Below are 19,817 nucleotides of genomic sequence, written 5' to 3' on the forward strand. Positions count from 1 at the left end.
ATCATGGCCATGAAGGCAACTGAAGCAAGCAATGTGGACCATTTAGAGTTTGGTTACATATTAAGGACACTGAGGTCATCTAGTAAATCCTGGGCTATCTCCAGTCATCTTTGACTTTTGTCCTGCCATGGGACATTAGTGACTGAAGATGACTGAAAGAGAGAATGAGTTTGATGACTTTGTACAACTCTGCCTCACTTAAATTCCATTCACACATAAGCCAAAACATTGCTCAAAAGTGATGTCTTCAAAAATGAAGGACCAACAACAGCAATAACTCATCTAAGCCTTAATTTCTCCCTCTGTGAAAGTATGGACTTGTAATAGATGACATCTAAAGTCCTTCTCTTTCTAAGTTTATTAATCTCTCGTATTGTTATTATTGCTTAAATCACATACTATTGCTTTCCCATTTAAGCAACCACAGAGACTTTATTCTTTTTATCTTGAATACCACAATTAGCCCAATTTTGTTTCTTCTTTCTACAAACTTTTCCCCTTTCCTGTCAGAGTCCTGCTCTGATATATTTATCTTCCATAAGTATTTTTCTTTTCCTATTAAATTAAAATATTTCCAAGGGATACCTGTTAACTATTAGACTCTAGACTTGTTATTTTTCCTTCTCTTTATTTGTTCAATGTTTACTAGTTTGGTGTTGCATAGTCAATGGAAGGCAGGTTTGGCTTATATTGCCACTTCAGAATTAAAGAGGATAGTTGCTTAACCATGGTAAAAGCCCCAGGCTTTCGTCTCCGCGCTGCCATTAATTAGTTTTGTGATATTAAGCTAGTCAAATCATCAGAGCCTAGCTGAAATCAGTAGAAATCAAAGAATTAAGCTACCTGGCAGCCATCACATTAATCAACAAAGGGAATCTAGGTCTAGTCCAGTTAGTATTCACTATGAGCCATTATTTTGAGTCACCTAATATAATTTCCAAAATTATGCTCTTCTTTATTAATATAAAATAATGTTCGTAAATCAATTAATATAACATAGTTTATCTGAAATCAAATTTGAGGATGATAAAAGGAGCTGATAGACTCCAAGCCATTTCTGACATTATCAAGTGAAAAGTCACCAAAGCAAGGAGATTCCCAAGGGGAAACTATAAATAAGTGGAACCAGTCAATATTAGGGAGAATTATTTTTTGTTTTTGTTTTTGTTTTTGTTTTTTTAATTTTATAATTATAAAATTTATATATGTATGAGTAATTTTTTATAACTTTATCCCTTGTAATCATTTTTCCAAATTTATCCCCTTCCTCCCTCTACTCCCTCCCCTAGATGACAGGCAATCCCATACATTTTACATGTGTTACAGTATACAATATATCTGTGTAAATCCAATTTTCTTGTTGCACATTAAGTATTGGATTCCGAAGGTATAAGTAACCTGGGTAGATAGACAGTAGTGCTAACATTTATATTCACTTCCCAGTGTTCCTTCTCTGGGTGTAGTTGTTTCTGTCCATCATTGATCAACTGGAAGTGAGTTGGATCTTCTTTATGTTGAAGATATCCACTTCCATCAGAATACATCTTCATACAGCATTGAAGTGTATAGCGATCTTCTGGTTCTATTCATTTCACTCAGCATCAGTTGATGTAAGTCTCTCCAGGCCTCTCTGTATTCCTCCTGCTGGTCATTTCTTACAGAGCAATAATATTCCGTAACCTTCATATACCATAATTTACCCAACTATTCTCCAACTGATGGACATCCATTCATCTTCCAGTTTCTAGCCACTACAAAAGGGGCTGCCACAAACATTTTGGCACATACAGGTCCCTTTCCCCTCTTTAGTATTTCTTTGGGATATAAGCCCAATAGCAGCATGCTGGATCAAAGGGTATGCACATTTTGATAACTTTTTGGGCATAGTTCCAAATTGCTCTCCAGAATGGTTGGATCCTTTCACAACTCCACCAACAATGTATTAGTGTAATATTAGGGAGAATTAAATAGGGATTTTACAGGTTGGACATTGAGGAGACAAATTGTCTAATAATAATGTGGAATTATTTGTATGTTTCTTTTAATAAGTTCACATGGAAGCTGTACCAATCTCAACACATTAAAGGAATCATAGCATAACAACCCAAGATACTGATATCAAAGCTTCAGGTCCTCACAACTCAAATGAGTTTATTAGATTCTTTTATCTCTAAATACTATTATCTATTATTTAAGTGCTCATCAAAAAGCAATATGTAGGATTATATAAACTTTCATGAGAATCCCTACTATATTATTGCAAGAACAGTGAATAAATCTCTAGGAAATATGTAACCAATCCTGCATGACACTACACAGAGGGGAAAATCAAAATCACCCTAAGAGTGGTATAGAACATGAGAAGGGGTCAACTTATAAGTTATAAAACTAAGAGAAATTGAACTAGGAATACAATTACAACTATTACTACTGTGATGACCATGACAACAACTATGACTACTACTAATATCACTGTCACCAACACTATTATTAATAATAATAATGGTTAATTGAAAAGGAGTTTGTCTGTGAATGTTCTGGACCTAATCATAGAAGATAAAAAGTTGATAAAGTATTGAATTAATTGTAAAATGTGGCCCCACCCAGCATTGATAAAGTCCCTTGAATAAATTAGAAAAAGAATGATACTTTTGACCAAGCAATGACCAGTCATTCCTGAGTGGTGTTTAAAGGCAGTCAATGAAGCTGAGTGTTTAAATCTATCCAAGCTCATAGTAGTTATGAGTATGTTATTCTTTATTTGTTTTAGTCATATTTGACTCTTTGTGACCCCATTTTGAGTTTTCTTTGCAAATATATGGAGCAGTTGTCATTTCCTTCTCCAAATCATTTTACAGATGAGAAATCAAGTCAAATAGAGTTAAGTAACTAACCCAAGGTCACACAGTTAACAAGTACCCAAGGACAAATTTGACTCAGAAAGATGAATCTTCCTAATTCCAGGCTTGACACTATGTACTTTATCAACTAGGCATCTTACTGAGTGTGACTCTTGAGCAAATAGGGCAGGAAGTTACCAATGGTAACTTTCTCTCCTTCCCCATCAACTACCATGGTATCTAATAGTGGAACTATTCAACTAAGAGGAAAAAATTCATATAGAAATTAGAGAGTCAATTCAAGAAATTTTCAAGAATACCAGGGAAGAAATGTACATCCTCTACACAGACACAGACACAGAGAGGTAGCCTTCATATTTTTTTCAAGAATTGAGACTTGAGGCAGGAAAGAAAAACAGCAGTAGACATAGGAATATAGTGCAGACTCTGAGAACCTGGCAAAGCAGCTTACCCAGCAAAGAGCCTGTGTCCTAGGAAGAGCTACATGAAAGGTCCATGATTAAAATTATTACATATAGGCTTTCCAGCTTCTGAGGTATAAATTGCTTTTTTTATATGTATTTCCTACTCGTGTACCTTATTACCATTGTACTTTAAATGGGGGATTATTCTTCTCTTGAATGGGAATATACACAAAACACTGGGAGAATGTTGTGTTAATAATACACTTTCTATGTTATCTTATAAATGCTATTACTTTAAGTTATTTAAGTCCACTTGCTGACTGTTAAAAAAAAAAAAGCACCAATGGGAGTTTATTAATTATATTTTTAAGAGTGTAGAACCACAAAGTACCTTGAGAAGATGGGAGTAACAAAAGTCTTCTGAGGATCCAATCTGCAAGTTCAATAGATAGATAAATAACCTTGAGTACAAGGATGTTATAGTAACATTGATCTAGTGTTTTAAGGCTTACAAAGCACTTTATGATACATCATCTCATTTGGTTCTCACAGAAGCTCTTTGAGGTGGCCTTCTTATTTCAAATAGAGAGTCCTTCCCACAATACCACACAAGTTTATTCTCAATTTTACTCATCTTTCAAAACCCAATTTAAACTCAATCTCCTCCATGAAGTTTGAACTATTCTAAAGACCCAATGATTTCCCTAAAATTCTATGACACTGTTATAAAGAGACTATAGTCAGTAGAAAATGAGAACTAGGTAAAGACCTAGAACTGAATCCAGAATCTGTTGTTTTTCACCTGTTATAACTTTGAGCAACTTCTTTTTTTCTGAGTTTCCCTTTTGTCATCTGTCAAATGTCAGGGAGCTGGGCTTGGGCAGGGAAGAGAAGATTTTAGACTAGAGATTAAGATTCCTTCTAATTCAGAAAGGGCATCATTCTCAGTCTTAAATTTCCAAGTTTATTTCACCTTTAACCTCATAATTTGTTGAAAAATTATTAAAACAAAAAATAATTTTAGATCATTTTAAAATTACAAGCCATTAAGCATTTTGAAATCAAGACAACCTATGTCTGATAACTTTTTATGAATAATGGTTAATTTACTGTACAATTTTAATAAAACAATTTATTTTTTTCCTTAGACAAGTTCTCACTATTTTACCCATACTAAATCATAAGGTACTCATAAGCCAGTCCCACTCTGATCAGCATGTGAATTTAGACCCATTTTTCCAACATGAATAACCTGTCAGAGAGGCTAAACTAGGTTCTCCACTATGACATATATTTGCTGTGTGATCCTGGGAAAATTACTTCAATACTCAGAGAATTCCCTAAGAAGTTAAGTTGCAACCTATCAACACTGATAGAATTTCCTCACTATGTCAATGAAATGGATTAAATGAATAGATGGAAAGAAAGATAGAGATATTGAGAGTGGAGAGGAAGTGATGACCACATATTTAAACAATCAACTGTAGACCTGATTAAGGCACAGAGCCAACATGTCAGATTAGAGGCAGCAACACAGCTTAAATCTCTTAACATTCCCTTTGAAATAACTTTAACATAACCCCTTAAATCAAATTATGAAGAGGCAGAGCCAACAAAAGATCAAGGTGAGACATTATTCCTGGCCAAGAAAACTTGGGAAGTCCATAAGGGAGATCTGTGGTAGATGTTTGTCCAAAGGAATTTTAATAGTTGCTGCAAGCAGTAGTAGCTTCTGGAGCTCTCAACCCAGAGACAGTAAAAGGATTGGACAGGAAGTTTGAAAGAAATTACAAGAGAAGCCTATAGGAGGATGATTCTAGGAAGATGGAAGAATAGATCAGTAAATTTCAAGCTCTTGATTTGTACCTTGGGGCTAACATACACTGGTAAAAAATCAAGATGACTTGGAGTAGCACAGATGTCCTCCTGGTACCAAGAGGATCCAAAGAGAGACCCTAGCTGAGGATTAACCATTGTGAAGCGTAAATAACTCAAGGCTAGCTCCACAGAAACATCCAGTGGGGAGCCCTGGAGCTGGCTGGGTTTGTCTAGAAACTCAGCAGAAACTACAGGAACTTTCACCTCCTAGACTGCTGCATGCCTAGTTGGGGATCTGAGTTTGGGAAGACTGAGGGAACCTTGATTGATTAGGAACACCTGATTCAGTTGGCTGCAGAGATGCTGCCTTGGATAAGAAGGAACCAGCATACTTCCAGCCAAGATGGCAGAAAGGACATACACACATCTATCTAAGCTCCATCTTGCTCTCAGAATACTTTATTTCATGACAAGTCCTCAGAACTAGTGCTTGACTGAAAAAAAACACAAATAATTACCAACAGAAGATATCCTTGAAATTCACCAGAAAAGGTCTATTTTGGCTCCGGGTGGGGATGGTTAGATCAGGCACAGACTAAAGGCAGGCAGGCATCTAGAGCAAGGCAGGCAGCTCACACTGAGCAAACCTGAGGGAGGTGGGGTGTGATCTCAGCCGTTTCTTTGGGGAGATCTTTATCACAGTGTGACTACTTTGTCCTGGCAGCAAGCCAGTAGATCAGCAAAGAAGCTATAAACACAGGAGGTAAAGACTATAACCACAAAAGGCTAGGGTCTTTTAGGACCTGACCACACCTACCTGGAGTGACTCAGCAAGCTCTCAGAATCTCAGGGAGTGGAGGATGTTTGTACAGGAAGCTTGGTAATACCATCTAGCCCCTCCCCCACAAAAAAGCAGGCTGCATTTGTTTTATTTTGTTTTTTTGTAACACTGAGGAGACTAAAAAGACTTTCCAGATGAATCCCCAAAGAGGGATATGATCCGGTTCCCACCACACAAGACTCTCATAGAAGAAATTAAAAAGTCTCTGCTAGAAGAAAAATGGGCAAAGGAAAGGGAAGTTTGGCAAGAGGGTCTAGATAAGTCATCCCACTCATTTAAAGATAGAGTGGATGAAGAAAACAAATCCTTGAAAAACAGAATTAGTGAATTGTAAAAGAAAATAGCTCTCTAAAAAATAAAATTGGCAAAATGGGAAAAAATTCCATAGAACAAAACAACTCACTTAAAAACTCAATTTGACAATTAGAAAAAGAAATTTTAAAATGAGTGAAAAAATAATTCATTAAAAATCAGAATTGAACAAATGGAATTGAATTACTCCAGGAAACACCAAGAATCAGTATACTATACACCAAGATAAGATCAAAATGGGTCTGTGATTTAGGAATAAAGAACAAGATCATAAATAAATTAGAGGAACATAGGATAGTTTACCTCTCAGACTTATGGAGGAGGAAGGAATTTGTGAGCAAAGAAGAACTAGAGATCATTATTGATCAAAAATAAAAAATTTTGATTATATCAAATTAAAAAGCTTTGTACAAACAAAACTAATGCAAACAAGATTAGAAGGGAAGCAATAAACTGGGAAAACATTTTTACAGTTAAAGGTTCCGATAAAGGCCTCATTTCCAAAATACATAGAGAATTGACTCTAATTTATAAGAAATCAAGCCATACTCCAATTGATAAAAGTCAAAGAATATGAGCAGACAATTTTCAGGTGATGAAATTGAAACTATTCCTACCCTTATGAAAGGATGTTCCAAATCACTATTGATCAGAGAAATGCAAACTAGGACAACTCTGAGATACCACTATACACCTGTCAGATTGGCTAAGATGACAGGAAAAAATAATGCTGAATGTTGGAAAGGATACGGGAAAACTGGAATATTGATGCATTGTTGGTGGAGTTGTGAATGAATCCAACCATTCTGGAGAGCAATTTGGAATTATGCCCCAAAAGTTATCAAACTGTGCATACCCTTTGTTCCAGCAGTGCTACTACTGGGTTTATATCCCAAAGAAATACTGAGGAGGGGCAAGGGACCTGTATGTGCCAAATATTTGTGGCAGCCCTTTTTGTAGTGGCTAGAAACTAGAAAATGAATGGATGCCCATCAATTGGAGAATGGTTGGGTAAATTATGGTATATGAATGTTATAGAATATTATTGTTCTGTAAGGATGAATACAGAGAGGCTTGGAGAGACTTACATCAACTGATGCTGAGTGAAATGAGCAGAACTAGGAGATCATTATATACTTCAACAATGATACTGTATGAGGATGTATTCTGATGGAAGTGGATATCATCCACATAGAGATCTAATTCAGTTCCAGTTGATCAATGATGGACATAATCAGCTATACCCAGATAAAGAACACTGGGAAATGAATGTGGACTACTTGCATTTTTGTTTTTCTTCCCAGGTTAGTTTTACCTTCTGAATCCAATTCTTCTTGTGCAACAAGAGAACTTTATGGTTCTGCACACATATATTGGTATCTAAGATATACTAAAACATATTTAACATGTATAAGACTGCCTGCCATCTAGGGGAGGAGGTAGAGGGAGGGAAGGGAAAAGTTGGAACAGAAGTGAGTATAAGGGATAATGTTGTTAAAAAAAAATACCCATGCATATGTTGTTAATAAAAAGTTATAATTATTTTAAAAAAAGGAAAAGAAGAAGAAGAAGAAGAAGAAGAAGAAGAAGAAGAAGAAGAAGAAGAAGAAGAAGAAGAAGAAGAAAGAAGAAAGAAGAAGAAGAAGAAGAAAGAAGAAAGAAGAAAGAAGAAAGAAGAAAGAAGAAGAAGAAGAAGAAGAAGAAGAAGAAGAAGAAGAAGAAGAAGAAGAAGAAGAAGAACCAGCACAACCAGTGAGTGCAGAAGAGTGGGGCAAGGGTGCTAAGAAATAATAAAACAGAATGCAAAGAATGAAAAAATAGAACAGAATGTAAAACATCTTATAAGAAAAATAACAGATCTGGAGAACAGATCAACAAGAGGAAGTATAAGAATAATTGGATTACCTGAAAGCTGTGACCAAAAGAAGAGCCTTCACACAATAATGCAAGAAATCACCCAAGAAACTTGTCCTGAAGTATCAGAACATAAGGGGAAAGTAGAAATAGAAAAAAAAATCCAGTGATCACTACCTCAAAGAGATTTTTCATGGAAAACTTATAAATATTATTGCCAAATTTTGAAAACCCCATATCAAAGAGAAAATTCTGCAAAAAAAAAAAAAAAACAAAAAAAAAAACAAAGCAAAACAAATGAAAAAAAAATACAAATATGCTGGAGTTATAATTAGAATTGTGCAGCAGCCACAGTAAAAGATCACAGGTCTTGGAATAATATATATTGGCAATCAAAAGAACTAAGCCTACAATCAAAAATATCATCCCACAAAATTATTCATAATATCTAATGAAAAAAATGGATATTCAATGAATTTGCAAATTTTCAGCACTTTAAATCAAACCTGAACTCAATAGAAAATTTAATATGTAAGAGGCAATAATAAAGATCAATTTCAAGGAACATAACATGGACAAATTGTGTTTTTTACATGGAAATGCATATCATCTGGAAAATGAATGGATGCCCATCAATTGGAGAATGGTTGGGTAAAATATGGTATATGAATGTTATAGAATATTATTGTTCTGTAAGGATGAATACAGAGAGGCTTGGAGAGACTTACATCAACTGATGCTGAGTGAAATGAGCAGAATCAGGAGATCATTATACACTTCAACAAAAATACTGTATGAGGCTGTATTCTGATGGAAGTGGATATCTTCGACAAAGAGAAGATCTAACTCAGATCCAATTGATCAATGATGGACAGAATCAGCTACAATCAGAGAAGGAACATTGGGAAATGAGTACAAACTGTTTGCATTTTTGTTTTTCTTCCCAGGTTATTTTTACCTTCTGAATCCATTTCTTCCTTAGCAACAATAACAACAAAATTCGGTTCTGCACACATATATTGTATCTAGGATATACTATAACACATTTAATATGTATGGGAATGCATGCCATCTAGGGGTGTAGGGTGGAGGGAAGGAGGGGAAAATTCAGAACATAAGGGAGTGCAAGAGATAATGTTGTAAAAAAAATTACCTATGCATATGTACTGTCAAAAATGTTATAATTATAAAATTAATTTTAAAAAATAAAAAAGAAAATGCATATCATATGTTTAATTGAAATCAGCAATTGAGTAGCTCAACAGAAAGATTGGGATACAGTTTAGTGTGATCTATCTTCAAAAAACCAAAACCATCTAGGACAATGTAAAAATAGTAATTATGTTATACAAATGAGGTAAAGAAGAATAGAAACAGAGGAATAATCTCTAAAAAAGGAATAAAAGGATAAGAAAAATGGATGTATTAGAAGAAGGGGAAAAGAATGGGGAAATTTTTCTGACATAAAAGAGGAGTGCAAGGAAGAGCTTTTACAACAAAGAGGAAAATGGGGTGGGGAGAATGTCAAGCAATGTTAGAACCTCAATCGCTCTGGAACTGATTCAAAGAGGGAAGAATACACACACACACACACACACACACACACACACACACACACACACACACACACAGAGTTGTATACCGAAATCTATTTTATCCAATACATAAAAGGAAGAGGAGATAAGAAAAGGTGGAGTAAGAAAGAGTGACAAAAGGGAGGGTAAATCAAGGGAGACAGTAGTTAAAAGCAAAATACTTTTGTGGAGAAACAGGATAAAAATAAAGAAAATAATAAATTATAGAAGGAAATATAGTTAAAAATCATAACTGGATGTTAATGGGATGACTTTACCCATAAAATGAGATTAGGCAACAAAGTGGATTAAAAACCAGAATTCAATGACAGTGTTGAGTGGCGGGCAAAATCTTAAATGACTGTAGAAGCAAAGATTTAATCTTCTGAGCCTATCAATTAATCAGAAAGTAATGCATACCAATTGCATAAAAAATAGGGACCAGACTTCCTAGCTTGAGTCTGGACCCTGAATATAGGGGGAGACAGATTTTTTTGCATTAAAAGAAACCAATCAGATGCAAAACAAGTCACCAAATTATATTATCTAATTACTAATTGGAGGAAGGATCCTATAATTCTGAGTTGGGAGGAAGAAGCAAACATGAAATTCCCCAAAAACAGAAAAACAAGTGTACTATTTCCTCTCTTCAAATGTCTGTATTCAATTAAATGAATAAAGATGATATCTGAGATGTATAATTGTGAGAAAATTCTTTTTATCAGTGTTGAAATCTGTCTGTCTTTCTGATCAGCAGAATCTAGGCCCTTAAATAAAGTCTCTAAGCAACAGGTAGAGGTGGTCCAGTTTCCCAGACAGATATTGGACTAGACTTGTAATTGAAAAGAAAAATAAATGAGCTAGTTCCAGAGCTAAGTCACAAGGAGTCAGTGTGAATCATTCTTCCACAGTTTACAAGAAACACATTTCAGGGAAGGTAGAGCCAAGATGATGGAGTAAAAGAAGAAACTCACCCAACATCTCCCCCAATCCATTACAAATTCCTTTAAATAATGACTTTAAACAAACTTTAGAGCATAAAATATCCAAAAGACAGAATAGAACATTTTCCAGCCAAAGCCAACTTAGGTCAACAGAAATGGTCTGTGGAACCAGGGTAGAAGCCCAATGCACAGTCCCAGTGCAGGAAGTGCCAACACAGTTCCAGCTCCAGCCCCAGCCGTGACCTTGATCCCAACTTAAGCAAAGCAGGACCTCTGAATCATCAGTAGTACTGATGGCTTCCAGACCTCTCAGCATAGAGATACCAAAGAGGACTAGGAAGTTCAGCAGAAAAGTTCTGTGACAATAGGGTAGGGGTCCAGCACAAATCGCAGCACAGGTTGCACAAGCATAGTCCCAGCCCCAACCCTGGTCCTCACCCAGGGCCAGCCAAGCATGACTCTGTTGCTTTGGCACATTAGATATTACAACTACAGTGAGTGAGTGACACTCTTATAATTACAGGGCAGAAAAAAGGATTTGTGGTCAGGTCCCTAGAAGGATCTTTGGAAACAGCTTGAGACAGTCCATCCTTCACACTAGAAACAGAACTCTACTCTGACAAAGAGTTAGAAGTCAAGTAATAAGCTACCCAAAAAAAAAAAAAAAAAAAAACTTTGATCGTAAAAAATTACTATGCTAACAAGAAAGATCAAAGCATATACTCAGAAGATGATGACAAAGTCGAAGCTCCTACATTCAAAGTCTCCAAGAAAAATAAGAATTGGTCTTAGACTATGGAAAAGCTTGTGGAAATCAAGTAAGAGAGATAAAAGAAAAATTAGGGAAAGAATTGAGAGTGGTACAAAAGGAAATACAAAAATCTAATGAGGAGAAAAGTGACTTAAAAAGCAAAATTAGTCAAATGGGAAAAGAGGTACAAAGGCTCACTGAAGAAAACAATTCCTTAAAAATTGAGCAAATGGAAATTAATGACATTATGAGAAATCAAGATATAATAAAGCAGATAAAAAATGAAAATGAAAAATGTGAACTGTCTCATAGGAAAAATAACTGATCTAGAAAACTGATCCAGGAGAGATAATTTAAAAATTATTGGTCTACTAAAAGCCATGATTCAAAAATAGAGCCTGGACATTGACTTTCAGGAAATTATCAAAAAAAAGTTGTCCTGATATTTTAGAACCAGAAGGTAAAATAGAAACTGAAAAAATCCACCAATCACTTGCAGATATTCCAAAATGAAAATTCCCATGAATATTACAGCCAAATTCCAGAACTCCCAAGTCAAGGAGAAAATATTGCAAGCATCCAGAAAGAAACAATTCAAGTATACAATCAGAATAACACATGATTTAGCAGTTTCTACATTAATGGGCCAGAGGGCTTGAAATATGATATTACAAAAAACAGTGGAACTAGGATCACAACCAATAATTGCATACCCAGCAAAACTGAGTATAATCCTTCAGAAGAAAATGTGAATATTTAATGAAATGGAGGGTTTTCAAACATATGTGATAAAAAGATCAGAGCTGACTGGAAAATTTGATTTTCAAAAATAGGACTCTAGAGAAACATAAAAAGATAATCAGGAAAGTGATATTATAAGGGACTGAATAAGATTCATCTGTTTACATTCCTACATGGGGGGATGATACGTGTAACTCATTAGAACTTCCTCATTATTATCTTGGTTAGAAGGAATATATAAAGACAGAAGGCACAGATGTAAGTTGAATATGAAGGGATAATATCTTAAAGATGATGAAATTAAGGGGTGAGAGAGGAATGTCCTGGGATAAAAGGAAAGGAAGAAGTGGAATGATATAAATTATCTGTCATAAAAAAGAAGCAAGAAAAAGCATTAACAGTAGTGAGTAAGAACAAGAAGAGGAAAGTGAGTGAACCTTACTGTCATCAGAATTGGCTCAAAGAGGAAATAACATACACACTTGACATAAGTATAGAAATCTATTTCACCCTACAGAAAAATAGGAAAATAATGGAATACTTGAAGGGAGAAGGTGATAAAAAAAAAAGAAGGAATATTGGGGGAGGTAGTCGTTAGTAACAAAACACTTTTGAGGGAAAGTGTTAAAGGAGAGACAATAAATAAGGGGAAATATAGTTAGCAATTGTAATTGTCAAAAAAATTTTTGAAGCAAGTGTCTCTGATAAGGCCTCATTTCTCAAATACAGAGGGAATATAGCTGAAAGGATTATAAATTCATGCATATCCTTTGTCCTAATATCACCACTACTAGGCATAAATACAAAAAGATTTTTTTAAGGAAAATGACCTATACAAAAAGTATTTATATCAATTCTCTTCTCAGGGTAAAAAATTGGAAATTGAGGGGATGCTCATCAATTGGGGGAATAGCTAAATAAATTGTGGTATATGTTTATTATGGCAAATTATTGTTCTATGGTAAATGATGACCAGAATGCTCTCAGGAAAAAAAAAAACTAAAATATTCTCCATAAACTCAAGAAAGTGAAATGTACTATATACAAAGTAATAACAATGTTCTAGGATAGGATGACCACATGTAAATGAACAACTCTGAAGGACTGGACTTGGAAGAAAAATCCTATCCATACCAGAGAAGAAACTAATTGTGTCTGAATACATATTGAAGCATTCTCAATCTCTCTCTCTCTCTCTCTCTCTCTCTCTCTCTCTCTCTCTCTCTCTCTCTCTCTCTCTCTCTCTCTCCTTCCTCTCTCACTCTCTCCTTCCACCACCACCTTGCCCTCCTTCCCTCCCTCCTTTCTTTCCTCCTCCTCCTCCTCTTCCTCCTCCTTACTGTTCTTTCTTTTTTTATTAAAGCTTTTTATTTACAAAACATATGTATGGGTACTTTTTCAACACTGACCCTTACAAAATCTTTTGTTCCAAATTTTCCCCTCCTTCCCCCCACCTCCTAGCTGACAGGTAGTCCAACACATGTTAAATATGTTCAAATATATGTTAAATCCAATATATTTATATATATGTATATATACAGTTTTCTTGCTATACAGGAAAAATCTGATCAAGAAAAAAGAAAAAGAAACTAAGAAAGAAAACAAAATGCAAGCAAACCACATCAGAGAGAATGAGAATGTCATGTTGTGGTCCACACTCAGTTCCCACAGATCTCTCTCTAGGTGTAGATAGATGGCTCTCTTCATCACTGAACAAGTGAAACTGGTTTGAATCATCTCATTGTTGAAGAGAGCCATATCCATCAGAATTGATCATTGATCGTTGTATAGCCTTGTTGTTGCCATGTATAATGATCTCCTGCTTCTGCTCATTTCACTTAACATCAGTTCATGTAAGTCTCTCCTGGCTTCTGAAATCATCCTGGTGGTTGTTTCTTACAAAACAATAATATTCCATAACATTCATATACCATAATTTATTCAGTCATTCTCCAATTGGTGGGCATCCACTCAATCTTCAGTTTCTTGTCACTGCAAAAAGGGCTTCCACAAACATTTTTGCAAATGTAGGTCTCTTTCCCTCCTTTTAGATCTCTTTGGGATATAATCCAGGAGAAACACTGCTGCACAATTTGATAACTTTTTGAGCATAGTTCCAAATTATTCTTCAGAATGGTTGGATCTGTTCACAGGGAACAATGTATGTGTCCCAGTTTTCCATATGCCCTCCAACATTGGTCATTATTGTTTCCTGTCTTCTTAGCCAGTCTGACAGGTGTGTAGTAGTATCTTAGAGTTGTCTAAATTTGCATTTCTCTAATCAATAGTGACTTAGAGCACCTTTTCATATAACTACAAATAGTTTCAATTTCTTCATCTGAAAATTGTTCATTTCCTTTGACCATTTATCAAATCCCCATTTCTCTTTGGTGCTTTTCATCTCCCTTCCTGAGATGTCAGGGAGGGCGTGATTATCTCCTTTTTAGTGCTTTCATCTCCCCTCCTGAGAAGTCAGGGGGGGCATGATCACCTCCTTTTTGGGGTTCTCATCTCCCTGAAAAGTCAGGGATGGCACAACCACCTGTGGTCTAAAACAAAAGAAAGCGGGAGATGTAAAGGGCTAGAACTGAGCAATGCACTTGAATAATGAAGCACGTGAGACTAATTGCCAATTGGATGGTTCCCTATTAACTTGTTTGAAGGTTGACCCTCCCCAGCTGTTCTGTGCTGACTTGATTGGTGGGACAAAGAGGGGGAAGTGACTGGTGTGGGAAGAGTAAGAGAAACTTGGGTGGTGGAACTCACACTCACTTGCACTCGTGACCTGGCGTTGGAGGCGACGGTAAAGATCTAGAATAAAGACATTTAGTGATCCTGACTCCTGCTGATTTCTGAGAAGATAGAGTTCCAGCATAAATTTGAGTCAATTCTCTCTATATTTTACAAATGAGGCCTTTATCAGAACTTTTGAATGGAAAAATATTTTTCTAGTTTACTGCTTCCCTTTTAATCTTGTTTACATTAGTTTTGTTTGTACAAAATCTTTTTAACTTAATGTAATGAAAATGGTTCCAGTTTATCCCCTTTACATATGATGTTTGCTGGTGGTTTTTACTAGGAATGGGTGCTGGATTTTTATCAAATGCTTTTCCTGTATCTATTAAGATAATTATAAGGTTTTTGTTAATTTGGTTATTGATATAGTCAATTATGCTAATAGTTTTTCTAATACTGAACCAGCCCTGCATTCCTGGTATAAATCCTATTTGGTCATGGTGTATTATCCTGGGAATGATTATCTGTAATCTCTTTGCTCATATTTTATTTAAGATTTTTGCATCAATATTCATTAAGGAAATTGTTCCATAATTTTCTTTCTCTCTTTTCATCCTACCTGGATTAAGTATAATCTGTGTCATAAAAAGAATTTGGTAGGAGTCCTTCATATCCTATTTTTTTCAAATAGTTTATATAGTATTGAAGTTAATTGTTTTTTAAATGTTTGGTAGAACACATTTACATGTGAAATCCATCTAGTCCTGGGGAATTTTTTTTTAGGGAATTGATTAATAACTTATTATTCTTTTTCTAAAATGGGGCTATTTATGTAATTTATTTCCTCTTGTGTTAATCTGGGCCATCTATATTTTTGTAGATATTCCTCCATTTCATTTAGGTTGTCAAATATATTGGCATAAAGTTGGACAAAGTAACTCCTAATTATTGCTCTAATTTCCTCTTCATTGGTGCAAAGTTCCCCCTTTTCATTTTTGAGACTAACAATTTGATTTTCCTCTTTCCTTTTTGTAATCAAATTAACTAAAGGTTTATCTATTTTGTTGTTTTTTTTTTTCAGAAAACAAACTCTTAGTTTTATTTACTAACTCAATAGTTTTTTTTAGTTTCAATTTTACTGATCTCTCCTTTTATTTTTAGAATTTCAAGTTTTGCTTTTGCCCGATCTGAGATAAAGATGGCTACCCCTGCTTTTTATAACTTCACCTGAAGCATAATAGATTCTGCTCCAGTCTTTTATCTTTTCTCTGTGTGTGTATATATATATATATATATATATATATATATATATATATATATATATATCTTTTCTCTGTGTGTATATATATATATATCATTCTGCCTTAAATGTGTTTCTTGTAAACAATATATTGTAGGATTCTGGCTTTTGATCCACTCTGCTATCCACTTATGCTTTATGGAAGAGTTCATCCCATTCACATTTATAATTAAAACTACTAATTCTGTATTTCCTGCCATCTTATTAACCCCAAATTATACTTTTATCTTTCCTTTTCCCATTTCCCTCCTCTTCAGTATTTTACTTATGAGCACTACTTGCCTCAAGCAGTCCTTCCCCTTTAGTGACTCTTCCCCTTTCTTATACTTTTCCCCTACTATTTCTCTTTTCCTTTCTATTTAGCCTACCCCTTCCCTTTTCCCCTTTTCCCTCCTGCTTTTCTATAATGTTATTTCTCAGTGAAACCACATATATCTAATATTCTTTCTTTGAGTCAAATCTGATGAGACTAAGATTCACACAATGTTCATCACTCTCCCTTCTTTCCGCCAATTATAATAGGTTTTCTTTGTCTCTTCCTGAGATATAATTGTCCTCAATTTACCTCTACTTTCCTCTTTTTTCTGGTACATTACCCTTTCCACCTCTAGTTTCTTTTTTATATTATAACAATAAAATCAGATGCACTATATATACAGAAATACAGTTCTCAAGAGTTCTTTTCTTTTTACCTTTTTATGCTTCTCTTGAGTTCTATATTTGGAAGTCAAATATGTTGTTTAGTTCTGGTCTTTACATCAGAAATAAATGGAATCTTGGGGAGGAGTGGGAGTGAAGGAGGGGAAAAATTGGAACAAAAGGTTTGGCAAGTGTCAATGCTGAAAAAATTACCCATGCATATATCTTGTAAATAAAAAAGCTATATTAAAAAGAAAAAAGAAAATAAAACAAAATTTTAAAGGAAAAAAAAAAGAAAGAAAGAAATGGAATTCACCTGTTTCATTGAATGTTCATCTTCTTCCCTGAAAAAAAAATGCTAAGTTTAGCAGGGTAATTTATTCTTAGCTGCATTCCAAGTTTCTTTGCCTTTTGGAATATCAGATTCCAGGCCCTTCAATCTTTTTAAAATGGAAGCTGCTAGGTCCTGGGCAATTTTTATTGTAGCTCCTAGGCATTTGAATTGTTTCTTTTTGGCTGCTTGTAATATTTTTTCCTTGTGCAGTAGTTCTGAAATTTAGCCATGGTATTCCTTGGGATTTTAATTTGGGGGTCTCTTTCAGGAGGTGTTCAGTGAATTCTTTCAGTGGTTATTTTACCTTCTGATTCTATGACATACAGGCAGTTGTCTTTGATGATTTCCTGAAAAATAATGTCTAGGATCTATTTTTCATTATAGTTTTCAGGGAATCTAATAATCCTTAGATTGTCCCTCCTAGATCTATTTTCCAGGTCAGTTGTTTTTCCAAGTAGGTATTTTACATTTTTTCTATTTTTTCATTTTTTTCTTTTTGGTTTTGCTTGACGGATTCTTGTTGTTTCATTAAGTCATTCATTTCCATTTGTTCAGTTCTGAATTTTAGTGAATTATTTTCTTCATTACTATTTTTACTTCTTTTTGCATTTGTCCAATTGAATTTTTAAATGAGTTGTTTTGTTCTATAGAATTTTTTTTTCCATTTCACAAATTCTATTTTTAAGGAATTATTTTCTTTTTTCCATTTCACAAATTCTGTTTTTTAAAAGAGTTTTCTTTTTCTGTTTCATAAATTCTGTTTTTCTGGCAGTTGTTTTCTTTTTCCATTTTATCAAATCTATTTTTAATGAATTTTATACCTTTTCCAAACCTTGTTGCAAAGTTTTCATTTCCTTTCCCCATTTTTCTTGTAGCTTTCTTTTAAGATCCTTTTTAATTTCTTCTAGGAAAGATTTGTGTGATGGGGACCAAGTTGTATCACCTTCTGGGCCTTCATCTGGAGACAATCTGCTTTTAATGTCTTCAGGGTTTGAAATCTATTCTCTTTTGCCATAAAAACTGTCTATTGTCAGAGTTCTCTTTGCTTTTTTACAAAGTAATTTTTTTTTAAATGTTAAGGTCTGCTTTTAAGACAGGGGAGATTTTCCAAGCTTCCTCTACAAGCAGCATCTTCCTCTATAAACTGTGTCATCCTCTATAAGCAGCTATAAGCAGCTGTGGCTGCTCTGGTTCAGTATTGATTCACTCCCAGTGCTAGGTGGGCATGGCCAGATCCTGTGAGATTATGGCTTTTCAGCTTTTCGGGTTCACTGTTTACCTTTTGTCTTTGTGTTGGATGTTTTATAACTTCTCTGCTGATCTACTGGCTTGCAACAAGGGCAGAGTAGCCAACACTGCTACTGTAGATTCCTCCCCATAGATTCTCCACCATGTGGAGTCTGCACAGCCCCTGGGAAGTCTACACCACCCTGGAATTCTGTGCTATCTGTGATGGCATCTGTGTTCAGCCTGCTTATGCTTAGCCTGCTTCTCTCCATTCCCAATTAAAACGGACCTTTTCTAGAGATATTAAAAATTACCTTCTGCTGGTAATTTGTTGCACTCCCAATATTCATGGATTCTGCTGGTCCAGAGCTAATCTGAGGCTGGATTTGTAATTGGTCTGAGGGTTGTCGGAGAAGGTCAGAAAGAAATGTGTGTCCTCTCTGCCATCTTGGTTCTGCCCCTGGATTCCCCTCATACTTTACTTTTCTTATTTTTTTTTCTATTAGGGAGATTTACAATGGGATTTTTACATCAATTGAAACATAGGAGATTATGCTCCAGATCTTTATCTTAACTCTATCTTTTTGTTTCAAGTATTCCCCTAATAGAAAACATTTCCATAAAAGTCATGTTATGAAAGCAAACAGAGATCTCCCTAATGGAATTAGGGAAATTACAATCATGATTTTAGAGAAAACAAAAGCAAAAATAAATCTAATTAGAAGAGATGATCAGGGAAACTATATTTTGCTAAAAGGTACCACAATGATATCAAAAAGTTTCATAGTAAGTTTCTTTAATAAAGGGCTCATTTATCAATATATATAGAACACTAAGTCAATTTTTTAAAGCCATTCTCAAATGGCAAATGGTAAAGCGATATGAACAGTTTTCAGAGGAAGTTATAAAAGTTCTTTATAGACATAAGAAAAAATACCCTAAATTTTTATTGATTAGAGAAATGCAAATTGAAGCAACCCTAGGTTATCACTTTACACCTATCAGAAATATAAAGTGCTAGAAAGGGTGATAAAAAGTAAGTACACTAATGAATTGTTGGTGAAGTAATGAACTGGTCCAACCAATTGGCTAACAAATTGGAATTATATCCAAAGGGCTATAAAATCGTGTATACCATTTGATCTAATAATACCACTACTGGATCTGTACCACAAAGAGATCAGAGAAAAAGGGGGGGATCTATATGTACAAAAAAATTACATTAGTTCTTTTTGTGGTGAAAAATAATTGAAAATTGAGGGGATGTTTATCAGTTAGGGAACATTTGCTTAAGTTTTGGAATATGATTGTTATAAAGTACTATTGTGCTTTAAAAAATCATGTAAAAAGTTACAATGATGTTGTAATGATGATCAACTGTGAAAAATGTGGCTATAAATGATCTGATCTATAAAATGATCCAAGGCAATTCTAAAGAATTCATGATGGACATAAAGGGGATCTGGTAAACTCTGACTGAA

Source organism: Sminthopsis crassicaudata, chromosome 2 (assembly GCF_048593235.1).
Source record: "Sminthopsis crassicaudata isolate SCR6 chromosome 2, ASM4859323v1, whole genome shotgun sequence".
Lineage (NCBI taxonomy): Eukaryota > Metazoa > Chordata > Mammalia > Dasyuromorphia > Dasyuridae > Sminthopsis > Sminthopsis crassicaudata.